The sequence below is a fragment of the Coenobita brevimanus genome, chromosome 41, assembly GCF_032717465.1.
Source record: "Coenobita brevimanus isolate Jiangsu-jjx chromosome 41, ASM3271746v2, whole genome shotgun sequence".
NCBI lineage: Eukaryota > Metazoa > Arthropoda > Malacostraca > Decapoda > Coenobitidae > Coenobita > Coenobita brevimanus.
The window spans coordinates 6,238,538-6,254,092 of NC_136994.1; positions in this window are offsets into that span (position 1 = coordinate 6,238,538).

Genomic DNA, 15,555 nt, shown 5'->3' on the forward strand with positions numbered 1-15,555 from the left:
CAGCGGGCTTGCTAGGGTGGAAGACATAATTAATCCCGTCATTATGTAATGTTCTGTCTTATTCTTTGTGCCAACAGACGATAAATTCAACTTTTTACAAAATTCTGATGGTGCACGAATTAATGAAGGCTCTACTTACTTCCTCCAGCCTCAGAAATCACTATAAGACTAAGTATAATTCTGTGGTGGTAGGGGTAATAAACATACACATAATCTGTCATCGGAGTGATACTGTTAATTTCTGAACCGTGAAAAGTCTCCCTGGCGCTTTCACTACGATGACGACTTTCATGCTAGATTCTTGCTTCGACCAGATTATTATAATGGTACATGAGAGGATTTACAAGCTGGGCACGGTTGACAGGGCCTACACTTTCTCCTTCAGTACAAGAGGTCTCCGCTGAGGTGACTAAAATCGTCTTGAACTGGCGTTAAACCGAAGTAAATCGTCTGGAGGTAGCCAGGTTATAATGAGAAATACAGGTTATGGTAAACGCATCAAAGGAAATGTTTCGTTATCGTTTTCATCATGGTATATTTTCTCTAAACTGAACTTCTCTGATGGTAGTGAAACTGTGATGAGGACGAAATCTCCTTAAAGGGCTAAGAAGAAGGTACTTTACTCCCCTGCATTAATTTATTTATTTTTTTTCTTCTGTAATAATTCCGATTTTTTTTTTTTTTTCTGGAGAGGGGAGAGACATTTCTCTGGGCAGCCTGCAGATCGTCCTTCCATGCTCGAACTTTTTCTTTTCCTGTTTCTAGATCCTAACCCGTTCCGTCCTTAAGCAAAAAAATGGTTCGGTTGATGAATCCTCTTCCTCCTTCTCCTCCTAATTATCATCATCATCATCATCTTCGTCATCATCAGTACTTTAAACAAGACATTTTTTTATTCTTACTTATTTCCGGTGTGTCCTCTCATCATTACTGTCAACAAATTGGAAATGTTTTATATATTTTTTTTCTCTGCGGTGTCCTCGTCATCAGCTTAACTTTAGAGAATTGGTGTAGCCTGGTTCTCGTTATTCACCTGCACCTCTCACACCCCAGACTACTTCCACTAATTGCTTGCCAATGGAGCTACCCGAAGATGAAGAGGTTTTCATATATATATATATATATATATATATATATATATATATATATATATATATATATATATATATATATATATATATATTTTTTTTTACATTACCTCTTTCATTTCGACATCGTCTCTCGTATTTTATTGCAGCTGACGCCATACGATTTTGTTCAGATAAGTGAGTCATACGAGTCTGAGTTATACCCTTCTTGTTCCTATTACTGATCTGGTGCTCAGGACAATTACTGTTTTATCCAAGCCAATTGCAGATGGTTTTATTCAACTAAAAGTGAGTCACAGGATCCAGAGAGTGTTAGGTGGGATTCTAGAAACACTCGACAAAAAGCACAAATGTCGAAGAAAGCTTATAAAAAGTGCAGCACACGAACTCTGAGTACAAACTGAAATCTGTTTAGGTACGTGCTGCAGATGCCATCATTTGTATATGGGACTGCGAAGTTTCCTTAAACTTGGTCTGCACACTTCTTTTCCTGTCCTCAGTAAACTGCTTTCCAAGTTTGTGGAGAAATTGGCTCTCATTCACACAAAGGCTTGATCCACACAGAGGGCTCAGACTTTGCTACACGTTTTCTGTTTACCAGTATTCCTGAGTAAACTACACATAAACATAATTGAGGGTCACGTTTTCATTCTAATTTTTACCGGCAAATTTGGACAGAAGCAAACATACAGACAGGCAGAGACGGTACTCGTGGGAAAGAAGATTACCGATAGCTTTTTTTTTTTTTTCCACCGTGGCAAGTAAGAAGTACAACAACCAATCAGACAACCAGGAAGTCTGATAAGAAGAAGAAGGACATTTAAGGTTCACAAGAAAAATAAAACAACCTGACAAACACGCCGAAAGTCTGACAAAGAAAATAACATTAAGGTTTCAATTGCTGCGAGCCATAAACAATTATGCACACAAAGAGCCCGGCAAGGGGAAGGGCAGAGTGTTATACACGGCCTGCAAGTAAGAGTCTGCTGAACATATCGACCCATTGCAGCATCTTGCAATCAGAAGCCTTGACAAAAAGATTTCCAAGTATTTGTGTCCCAACCCCGTAACGGCAACTCCTTATTCGACACATCACCATCCCGTTGTTACTCCTATTCTTTGTTTCTTGACAAGAACACCCTCAGGTTGCTCTGGTTCATTCTCAGTAGTGATTAATTGTCTGTCATTGCCCGCATCGCCAGGGACTTAATGGTGACAGAATTAACACTCACCGGCACCTGTGATATTTAGCCTCGACTAAATAAAATCGTCTGACGTTAGATGGGATGAAATACCCGTAGTTGAGTTTTTCCGGTCATGAGAGAGATAATGGTGACAAACAAACACTTTCTGAATCACATGATTTTACTTGTGACTCAAGGAAAAAAGTTGGCGTGACCTAAAATGAAGTAGTGGAGTTTTCACTACTATGAGACGATTAGTTTCGGTGATCCCCCCCCCCCCAACCTTCTTTCAACCATAACGATCTCTCAGTCCTTCCTTCAGTTTCCGTTGACTCCACATGCACAGCCCACCTCCAGCAATTTTTCATTACCCTATATTTCAGAGTGGCTGTACCTACCTGCCTATAGTTATTCATCCATTCTGTACACTGGCGTCATTTTCGCTTGGTTCATGATATTCCTAGAGGATTCTACTGAGTTTAAGGGAGATTCTTTTTTATCTGAAGATGGTCCTGTACATATAACTTATATCAACTACTTCAGTACAAGAGGCCACTCCTGAGGGGTAAACTCTCTGGGGCAAACTCTTAGAAATCATGGAGCCTGGAAAGAGAAAGAGGTGGTAGTCGCCTTGGGGAACTACTTATCAAGAGATACATTCAGCATCACCATCCTAAGGGTGGAGTGATAGGATCCGGAAAAGAAGGAAAGAGACGGTATGAATGTGGGAGAACCTTCAACTGCATGTCTGATGCATAACAAAAGGCTTGGAGCGTTAAGTGTCAGAACCACAGCGCCGTAGTATATCTGAGACTCCAAAATATCTGAATAAGCCCTCAGATTTTGACAGTAATTTGGGAAGCATTTGCTGCGGACAGAATACATGTGATGTTGTTGTGGACTGCACCCTGTAATGTGGAATACAGGCTGATCACATCTAACTGTTACACTGGTGCCGTAAATACTATCTATCTATCTATCTATATGCCTGGGCTGCTTCCCCCAAGGAAAGGGAGGTAGCCGAGACAGGACGACACACTCCACATTTACTCATCCATTCAAACACATTCATTCGCATCTTAGCCCCAAAGGGAAGAACGGACAGATCCTCATCGCACCACACCGCACAAGGGTCAACTGCGCAATGCATTCAGTGACATCCGCAGCAGGGCCCGACAGCAGAGCTGGTTTACCCCTGCCACATCTTAACAGACTCATCCCCTTACCCGCACCTGACCTGAAATAGGTGATCAGGCCGTAAATACAGGTCAAATAATTAGGCTCTGGTTTACACCACGCACTTAGATATATTGTCGTTGGGAAATAACCAGTCAAACTTGCTTATGTTTGGCTGGGTGGGTCAGTCACCTTCCAGTACAAGAACTGTGACATGAATCAGAATGCGAAATTGTTTTACGCGGTTCCTCGTTGTACAATTCAGCACCGAGCCACAGTCAACACCCGTCCTCCATATCACAGAGCTTCAGACGACACCCCCGTCCCCAGCGGAGTCACAAACAGCACCCATCTTCTGTTTTACTCTTGCTGACACTAATCAAGCTTATTTCACCTTAGAGGAAACGTTAAGAACTGGAGAGGTTAGAAATTGCCATAGTAATTCCCTGTTTCTTTCAATCCCTAGACGTCTTTCTCATTTTATTTCTTCCTAACACAAAACGATTCCGTTCAGCTAATGGGATTCATTAACCCACTTAATTACTAATGTTCTCCGTTAACTGAAACACACACACACACACACACACACACACACACACACACACACACACACACACACACTTGATATCAGCTAGAAAGAAATTAGGACTATCTACGCTCTCAGAAACATGTAGTAAACTATTAGTGTATACACACACACACACACACACACACACACACACACACACACACACACACACACACACACACACACACACAAAAACACTGATGTACTCTGATCAGATGCCTCATTAAAGTAGAAACTTTGAACCACCGGCGTCTGAAAATAAAAAGGCTTATCTTAATTAATTCAAACCAAAAAAAACGTACGCGCAATTAAGATTTTTCCAAGCCCCCGCGATATTGCCGTAAAGATGTTGAAGATCTTGGCGCAAGGAAGCGAGGGAGAGGAATGTCATAGCAAGGGAGAAAAGTGATGATACCGTCAGGAGTTTTGCTGTAACCGTGAAGTAGTGTACCGTATGCCATTATGGTGTTTAACGTATTATCACTGTCTGACTCGCATGGCTTACTTTGATATGAATACAATCGTCTGACAGTAGCTGAAGTGACGTTGTCCCGAAAATCACATGACTCGTTAATGGCGTCAGACAACTTATGACTCACTCTTTGCTTAATAAAAAAATCTTGTGCAGATGGGATAGAAGGACCTACCAGAGTTCTCCTTATCATGAGGCGGTGAACACAAAATGCTATTACTTTCACATTTAACAAAGTGAAAGTAAGACCAACGTCTGTAATTAAAATTGTACTGACACCATCACGCTGCTACAACGTTCACCACCACCTTTGATATCACCGCTGATATTAATGTTTAGTTGTCTGCAGTAACAACACACCTGCAGTTCTGAGCTCTTATTCCATATCTTAATATACACACTCCTAACATCTATATTATAAACACAACCAGCACCACCACACCAAAACCATCTCCACGCCGTCTGACATCAACCATGGATTTTCGTTTCTAGTTTAGCGTCAGTATTAAACAGGGATGAATTCTTTTTCTACACTATAATAGGCACGCTATTACGAAAACATTTCACATCTGTGAAGGACAGAAGGTGTCTGTTAGTTTGTTCAGCCATACGATATTACTGAGCTTTGAAATGGGCTGAAGTAGTTAAGGGGTTATTGAAGCTACATTTAACTCTTCCAGTCGGCAGAGTAGCTCCAGAGCTAACAAAATTATTCTTCTGGAGAGAGCAAACATAACTGAATTGACGTTCTCAGGATGTTGCCAAAATAACAGTCGGAGCAGGCTGACTATGTATAGTTTCTGACGTAAATATTGATATATATATTTTTTTTAGATAAGTACCGACAGTTGAACGGGGACTTTTTACTCGGTATGCAATCTTCGGAGTCCAATAAACTTCTAAGATTATGATGTAAAAGTTTCATAATTATTCTAATAAAAGTGGAAGGCTATGCTGTCTTTAAGTGTACATCAGCAGCCACAGTCAATCGTCAACAACCAGTAGTATCCATATACAAAACAAAACGCCGCTTTTATAACTACGCAAAGCGCATCCCCCAGATTAACAACATCAGCAACATAGTTATCAAAAACACCCAGCATTTCCAACAGTTCATATAACAACAACACTAAGCAACAACACCACTACCATTAGCACTGCATTTCCAACAGCAGCAACGGCAACAACAACCATCATTTACAACAGCCCTCTCAACAACAGCACTGAAAACAGCAACACTATCCCTATCACCATCATCCAACATTTCTAAAAATATTCACAATTAACTACAACAGCAATATCAACACCATCCCAGCCATGAGCGCCCTTCACTTCCAAGAACCCTTACATCAGCAGCGACATTCACAGCAACAACAAGAGAAACATTTCCAACAACATCCACATCAAAAACAACACATCCAACAACATCCACATCAACAGGAACAAGGAGCAACACACCTGCATCATCCTACATTTTGAACAACTCACAGCAGGAACAACGACATCATTTCCTGCAACGTAAATATTAACCACGAATTAAATCACTCACACAACAATCATACGCATGAACACAATATTTTTATTAATACTGAATTATTACTTGTGCAGTATTAAACAACAGCACCCACATCAACGCAACCAATTTCATCACCCACTCTTACCCAGTAAATAAATTAAAAAAATGAAAAGATAATCACCAAGAACCACGCATCACTATCCATATCGATAAAGCTTCAATACTAAATGTATCTTAAAAACAACCGTACACAAGCAAAGTATTGGCATTCCTCACATAAACCTCAGTTTCACCACCAACCATTAACCACACACACACACACACACACACACACACACACACACACACACACACACACACACACACAGTAGCAAACATACACCACCACCGACGCAACCAGTTTCATCACCGACAATGTGAAAAAAATCTAACTTACACCACCATCCACACGAACACAACCATTTTCGTCAGACATAGTATCTGACTAACATAGCACAAAAACTTGGTATCATTCCTCATACAAACATCAATATCCACAACACCTGTGCAAACCATATTTACCACTAAATAAGTAAACTATCTTGTGCACTTCCACTACACTCACACACATTATCACCATCATGGCTAGGATTCAAATGGCTTAGAAGACTTTCCAACACCACCATGTCATTGCTTTAAAACGCGTGTTATACTTCACTTTTCCATCTGTCTATTACCAGATGCCTTAATCCCATAAGGGGTGGCCACAAACAAATCACCCCCCTTCACCCGGTCCCCAGCCTGTCCTGCTACCAGCTCATACCTCCTCCCTCCTATACCTCTCCACTCCATCCCTCCATCTCATCCGCGGCCTCCCCCTCCCTCTCCCCCCCTCCACCTCACTCACATACAGCCTCATCAGTCTTTCAGCTCTCCATCCTCTCCACAGGGCCAAACCACGTCAGTGTATTTTTCCTAACCCTTTCCATCACATCCACATCCACACCACACCGCTCCATCACTTCCTCATTTGTCAGTCTGTCCCTCAGTGTAACTCCACATGCTCCTCTCAAATAACTTATTTCCACTGCTCTCACTCTTGGCTTGCGTCCTTCCAACAAAGTCCAAGCTTCACTTCCTTAGGTTAGAGTTGGTATCACAATACTGTCACGCAGCGACAATTTCACTTTCATTCTCACTTCCATGTTTCTTATCACTGCATTCAAAGAACCATCAACCCTTCTTCCTTGCTGTACCCTTCCAAGCATTTCACTCTCCAAACTTCAGTCGTTATCATCACACTACCCAAGTACTTAACTGCTCTCACATTTTCCAATTCCTCATTATCTAACTTCACTGTACATCCAGTGACTTCATTTCTCTCGAAGACCATAGCTCTACTCCTCTGTACATTTCACATTTAGATTCAGTTTCTTACACACTCTTCCAGACTCAATCACCAAGCCTTGCAGTTCCCCTTAGTCTTCGTTTAACAAAACAGTATTATCTGCCAAGAACAGTACTGGAAGTTTCCACGTTGCACTGTCTCATTAGGGCCGCTTCAATATCCACTTTATAATCCCGTCCATACACAGACTGAACAACCATGGAGACATGACACATCCCTTTTTCAGTCCAACATTCAAATAGAGAAACTCACTTAGTTCATTATCCACACTTACTGCAGCCTTAGCCCCCTCACACACATTCTTCAGGGCATTCAACAACTTGCCATTTACTCCATATATTCTTAATTTTTTCCACATTCCTTGTCTATCCACCCTGTCATATGCTTTCTCCAAATCCATGAAGGCTGCTTTCAACTTCTTTCCCTTCTCTAGAAGCTTTTCTGTGAAAGATCTAAGAATGAATATCTGATCTAGGCAACCTCTTCCATTCCTAAAACCACCCTGTTCTCCTCCAACTGGTTGCTCTGTTAATTCACCAGCTGTGTCAATAAGTATCCTACTGTACACTTTTCCTGTTACACTAAGAAGACACAAGCCCCTGTGATTACCAGACTTCTTTTTCCCCTTTTCCCTTGTACAGGGGAATAATTATACCTGACTTCCAATCCTCCGGGACTCTACCTTCCTCCCAGGCCAGTCTGCTCATCTTCCGTACTCATTCTACTACTATCTCTCCCCCATGCTTCAGCATTTCACCACACACCCCATCAATTCATGGGGATTTTCCTATGTGGACTTTCTTCGTTGCTTCCACTACTTCCATCCTACTGATTTCTTCCTCTCTTCTCACCTCCCTCCTTCTCCCGGCCATTCCCCACTCTCTTATACTCGCAGCACGTTAATTCTCTATGTTTAACAGTTCTTTAAAGTGTTCTTTCCATCTGCTCACATTTTCTCCCTTTTCCACTAGCAGTCTACCAATTTTATCTCCCACTTCCCAACTGCTTTAACATCCTGTCTAACTCTCTTTACCTCGTTCCAGAAAATTTTCTTACATTCCCTCCACTTTACACTGAAATTCCTTCCAAATTCCTCTTCTTACTCTCTCTTACCAATCTTTTCACCTCTCTCTTCCTCTCTACATATAACTCTCTCTTCCGTCTCTCAAATTCGTTCACGCCCGTGCTTCCCATCCACTCACTATATGCTTTATTCTTTTGGGCCACAGCCTGTCTCACCTCTTCATTGCACCATGTTGTCCCTTGCATACCCTTTCGTCTTCTCGTCACCTCACACACCACCTCACCTGCTGAAAAGATTTCTTCTGTGAATATCTTGCACACACCATCTATCTCCCCCATCTGCTCCAGATCATATCTTCCCAAATGCTTCTCCACATCTCTTATATTCACTTTTCTCTTGTATGTATTCACACATTCCCAACTGACATATACTTCATAAATAAAATAGAACAGAATACTGAGTTGCTTGTGGAAAAATACTATAGATAAGGCAAGATGGTACTCAACTACCAACGCACACGCTAAAATAGCCCCGTGAACAACGTATTTCCTGTGAATAAATAATTCAAACCGCTTGGTTGATCATTGTAAATGTCGTGCCCGTTAGAATGCCCTCTACAGCTACAACATTACCACTGCCACCGTTACCAGAACCTCGTTCAGCACTCGTTCCAGGTGTTTCACACCACGAAATCCACCAGTATACTGAACTATAAACAGGGTAAAAACATTGGGCATAACCATACCGGAGGCGCGAGGAGCAATATCAATAACACTTAACCCTGCCGCAACACTCGCTAATGGCAAAAACATCGACAGCCAACGAAAAGTAGAGGGAAAATACGGGGCGCCAGCAGTCACGTTAGTGCCCGGAATAATGCACATATTAACAAATGAACTTATATATATATATATATATATATATATATATATATATATATATATATATATATATATATATATATATATATATATATATATATTATATATATATATATGCATATATATATATATATATATATATATATATATATATATATATATATATATATATATATATATATATATATATATATATATATATATATGAATGGAAAAGTACCGGTAGGGAATGTGAAGGTGGATGGAGCAGTTGGTGAGTGAAGTGTGCCTGCAGAAGTGGATGACAATAGCAGCGCTCCTCTAATGAACATTTGCGGAGGGGAACGGGTTGGTGATAGCACATACCTTCTTTAGGCACAAAATGATCCACAGGTATAAGTGACGAGTGATGTGAAGAGCGTTTGGTGAAATAAAGGAAAGGCAGTGACTGATTATGTGTGTGTGGATGACAGAATGAGAAGGTGTGTAATGGATGCAAGAGCATACAGAGATCGGGGGAGTGGACGTTCTGACCACCACTTGGTGGTGGTGAACGTCAAGGTTCAAGTGCAATGGAGGAATAGATTGAGGGAAGGACAGGAGGAAGTATTCCATCCAAAGACGCTTGAAAGGTTGCAAGAGGATGGACAAGACGCAGAATACAAAAGAAAAGTGGATGAGAGATTGATTAATATGATTTGGAGCAGATGGGAGAGGTGGGAAGTGTGTGCAAGATATTCGCAGATGAAATCTGTGCAGCATGTGAGGTGGTGAGTGGGGTGAAGAGAAGACAAAATGGGGTGCAAGGAACAGCATGGTGGAATAAAGAGGTGAGACAAGCTGTGGCCCAAAAGAAAAAAGCATATAATGAGTGGATGGGAAGCAGGGACGTGGAGAAAGTTTACAGACGGAAGAGAAAGTTATATACACAGAGGAAGAGAGGGGCGACAAATTTAGTAAGAGAGAGAGAAAGAAGAGAGTGGATGAGGAGTTTGGAAGGAATTTCAGTGTAAAGTGGAGGGAATGTAAGAAAATGTTCTGGAAAGAGGTAAAAAGAATTACACAGGATGATAAAGAAGTTAGTCGGGGAGTGAAAGATAAAAATGGTATATTGCTAGTGGAGAAGAGAGAAAAGTGAGCAGATGGAGAGAACACTTTAAGGTACGCTTGAACATAGAGAGTGAAAGTAATGCGAGTATAAGTGGCTGGGGAATGGCTCGGAAAAGGAGTGAGGAGAGAAGAGGGGAAGAAATCAGTACGATGGAAGTAGTGGAAGCAATGAAGAAAGTCAAAATGGGGAAAGCCCCAGGAACTGATGAAGTGTGTGGTGAAATGCTGAAGCATGGAGGAGAGATAGCAGGAGAATGGGTATGGAAGCTGTATAATTATTATTATGGTATAATTATTCCCCGGTACAAAGGAGAAGGGGAAAAAATGTAGTAATCATAGGGACATTTGTCTTCTTAGTGTAGTGGGAAAAGTATATGGTACTTATTGGCAGAGTTAGGGAAATAAGGGAAATTAGTTGGAGAAGGGAGGTTTTAGGAAGAGAAGAGGCTGTGTAGATCAGATAATTTATTCATTCTTTGGTTTTTCGTGGAAAAGATTCTAGTGAAGGGAAAGAAGTTGTATACAGCCTTCATAGATTTGGAGAAAGCTTATGACAGGGTGGATAGACAAGGAATGTGGAAAATATTAAGAATATATAGAGTAAATGGGAAGTTGTTGAATGCATTGGAGAGAATGCATGAGGGTACTATGGCTGCAGTGCGCGTTGATAGTGAATTTTTCTGTTAGAATGTTCGATTGAAACAGGAATGTGTCATGTCCTCATGGTTGTTCAGTCTGTACATGGATGGAGTTATAAAAGAGATACAAGGCATGGCAGTGGATTGTTGTAGCGGCCCTAATGAGAGAGTGCAGCATTTAGAAACACCTTGTACTGTTGTTTGCAGATAATACTGTATCGTTCAGTGAAGACGAAAGGGAACCGGAAGGCTTGGTGAATGAGTTTGGGAGAGGGTGTATGAAACGGATTCTAAAGGTGAATGAAGGAAGAATAAAGTTATGGTCTACGAGAGAAATAGTCACTGGATGTACAGTCACTAATAAAAGAAGTGATTCCTCGCCAATCCTTCCGCGTTTCGTGTAGTAACGCAGTAACATTTACAGCTTCAGGTGATTCGACTTGGGCTTTTGAAAAACTATGCATGAGTGAACCCCGATTCTAATTTAGTTTCACCTCCTGATGAACTAATGTAGCTATACCGTGTGTGAAAATGCTCTTCATAGTAGTGCTTTGCATATTATATAATCGCATCATTGTGCATGCGGCAAATCCTTTAACCTCAGTAGATAATGTAACGTCGAACACTTTCATAATGTTGTATCTATAATTCACATTAAAACATGATGAGTGGATGCACAAAAATAGTTACGAGGTCGTATTTGCCAACGATTTCCAACTATTCCCCAAACAAATTGTGGTTTTGCAATACAATAACAACAATACGGAGAACAAGTCATGGGCTCAGTACCCAAAGACCACCGCATACTAAAACAGTGGTTGCCTTAACCGACATCCAACATCATACTTTTGGCATAAAATTTCCATAAAACAACAGTGTTCCCTTCATCATGATTACGTGATAACACTTATCTGACTGCCACCAGGCAACCTTATATAAGTAATTAATGATCTCATGATGGCAGCGGATTATTTAGTACTATTATCGAACACCCCAATAATAGGTTTACCAAAAAAATCGCACTGATAATGAGCAAACAAAATAATTAGACGTCATCATACTTGAGTGTGTTAAGTCTTAATACATGTGCAAGAAACCAATGAGTCCAACCCTCACCAATCAGAGGCTGGAGTTTAGATGCAGATAGCAACGAAAACTAAGCTGCAGTGAAGAGCATCATATTACCGCCAAGAAACATGTGCGTGGATATTGTGTGTGTGTGTGTGTGTAGGGGGGGGGCTATGTCTGGATTGTCTAGGTGACGGAGGGTGGGTTAGTGGTTGTGGAAGGAGGGTGGTCAGACCTGGATGCAAGACTCTTGAAAATGATGACATGATTCTTTGTGGCTATACAAGTGTGAACTCTTGATAACTCACTGTCACAACCTCCGCAGTTTATCACTAAATCCCTTTTTGCATCGAAATGAATTTATGTAAGATAATACTTATATTTTGCTGGCATATTTCATTTACTAGGAATATTCATAGGTCTGCCGAAAATACGGGGGCATACGCTCCCCGTGCCCCTCCCTGCCCAGAATCCGTGCCTGGTGTGTGTGTGTGTGTGTGTGTGTGTGTGTGTGTGTGTGTGTGTGTGTGTGTGTGTGTGTGTGTGTGTGTGTGAGAGAACATTGCTGAATCAATCCACATCCGCGAAACTGGATAGCAAGAGCCATTAGCGGGCAGCAGTCAAGCAGGCGTGATACCTGTACTAAGGTGGCCATTATGAGCAGCCAACCCCAGGCACGGAGGAGCACTCCTGACTTCACCTTTACTCCCACATGTGGAGGAGGCAGCACCAGCGAGAGGGTTTGGTGGAGTGCTGCCAACTTGGGAATTTAGACGTTCTTAAGGAAGTCGGGCCATACTGAATGAGCTGAGATCATTGATACTGTAATTTAATTTGGTCTACTGAATATAACGGAGCTATCTCATGCGGGAATGAACTCCTTCAGTCAGTCGATGTCATGTTTAATGTGTTCTTGCCACCTTAAAGAGAAAGACTTCATATATTAATGGGTTCAGACAAGCTCTATTTATTGTCCTTCAGTCTGTTTCCCCAGATCTTAACAAAATCACCTGGCGATTTTATGAGCAAAATGTACCGGTACGTCACCGTCTTGAAGGGTTTAAAAGAAATTAACAAGTGGAAGTACGAGGGAGAAGGAGTGGGAGGAAAAAGTCCGGCTCTTTCTTTTTTTTCACTTCTAGTAAGTCTAATATTAACTGGTTGGTTTGCTTAGCCGCTTTCTGTGCTGTTCCACACAATCCTAATACCGCCTGCATCCAGTCCCACCAGCATGTAAAAGGCTAATCTAACTACGAAAAAGAGCACACATCAAAGGTCACATTAAACAATTTAACAATATGACTCATATGGCTGGAAAGCCAGCATGCGGAAAAACAACCATTACTATACGTAACGGCAAAGTCATTACATATCCATTTCACATTTCTCTAGAGCTAGCACTAGAATTACAAATCATTATGTAAATAAAAGTTTCCTTAATGGTTCAAACTTTTACACAGCGAAAAAAGCGTTGCCGTTTGTGCCTCCTCGGTTGTTGCTGGATATATGCTATCATGCTTGTGTATGTATGTGCGTGTGTAAGAATATTTACGTGGCTTTCATGTTGATCCGGAAACAGCTCTGCCCTGTCAACCGTGCAACCAATGAACGTAAATAAACAGACGATATAAAGACAGAATAAAAATATGGGAAGTAGGAAATAATACAATGTAGATACTGCCAGTGATGTAAGCACCGACCCCGCATCACGTGAGGACAGAGGTGCGCAGTACACCAAGCACCCAGTATAACCCCCCCCCCAAAAAAAAAAAATAAAAAAAAGAGGCAGGGTGGCAATGAACCCATGACGGCAGGCTTAAACCTATTTTTCCTCTTGTTTATGCAACGCTCCTCGTGCGTATAGGCTTTCATATTTATGTGCACGTGCAAGCATGCGTGAGGCTCATTGTGTGTGTGTGTGTGTGTGTGTGTGTGTGTGTGTGTGTGTGTGTGTGTGTGTGTGTGTGTGTGTGTGTGTGTGTGTGTGTGTGTGTGTGCGCCAGTAATACTGGAGTGTGTATAAATGCATGAAAGCTTAGAAAAGGCGGAATGGAGGCTATGTGCTTTGTGTAGGAACGGAAATATATTTGAGTGGGGGGTTTAATTATAATTACAGCTACTCGTGATTAGGAGTAGAAACATGACGGTGATTTTTTTTTACCTGCAAATTAAGGTGTACTTGATGCGAGAACTGGGGCAAAGATATGAGTACATGAGAACGGGAGACTGCATTAGAGTACTAAAAGCGTTCGTGAGAGACTGAAAATGGGGTTTTGGCTTTTTTATTCATTCATGGCTGGCTTTGTTTATGTGCATAAGGGACTGTACCGGGACTATGAGTACGCGTATGAACACGAGTGAAGATTATGTACTTACCGTAACTTGAACGTCAAGGGATATTTAATGCGTAAGTCGACACCAGGTCTGAATCGTTAACTAACTACGTCTGACTAGTGTCTGCTATCCGTTGACATCTGTCTTAGTGCATTCTTGCAACTTTCAGACGATTTCATAAATATAGCAAAGGCCTCTGAAACTATAAGAGCTAATAGGGGCTGCTTCTAACAGATTCATAATCATAGTTCTCCAGTAAACTGAATATAATGTTTTGACGGCAGGAACCACTGAATTAAAGGACCGCTACCAGAGTAATGAAGCTTGGCATTTCACTGACCCGGCAGATGGTGAGGATGGAAGAGGGTTATTTTCATTCCTCTTGCTCACTTAAACACGAATTACAGTATTTCGAACAGTGAAAGAAGAGAGTATTAAAACATAAGCCCTATAAGAGAATACACTGTGGTAAACAAAGTACACCTCCGCACGCCGTATTAGATCGGAAATTAGCTCATGCCAAAATTCCAGCATACGTCAAGCGTTCATATTCGAGGAAAGGTCTGGGTCACCGATATGTACAATAACCTCCACTACTAATGAGTACAGCGGGTGGTGCGTTTGATGAAACGTGGCACCACTGTGTTTATTTACATCGTAGTAATAGTAAGTGAATGGACAGACCCGGTAGAGCTTCCCCTCCGCTACAGTATCTAGTACCCACAGAAAAAATACTCTATCAAGTCAAACTTTATCTGCAAATCCAAGTGTATAGTGGAAGGTAGAGAGAAAAACCAATAGTAATGGCTCTGGATACCATTGTTTCTTGGACAGATGACTGTGAGGCGATGTGGAACGGAGGGAAGGGCGGACAGTTGGCAGGGGGGCATGTATCGAAACTTTGTCGTATTTCGTTTTGAAAGATGAAGGGCGTGATTATACAGATGTTCTGAGGTGATCTGTAACTCCGTATGCAATAACCTATATTGGATTAATGTAGGAGTCTTAATGTTCGTCATACAGTGTGGAGAACAACTGTAGTTTAGCATAAATGTTAGAAAGTGTGATGTCCGGTGTCTCGAAACGTGGTTCACCTGAGTCTAGTGAGTGTGCGACTCAACTGCTGTAAC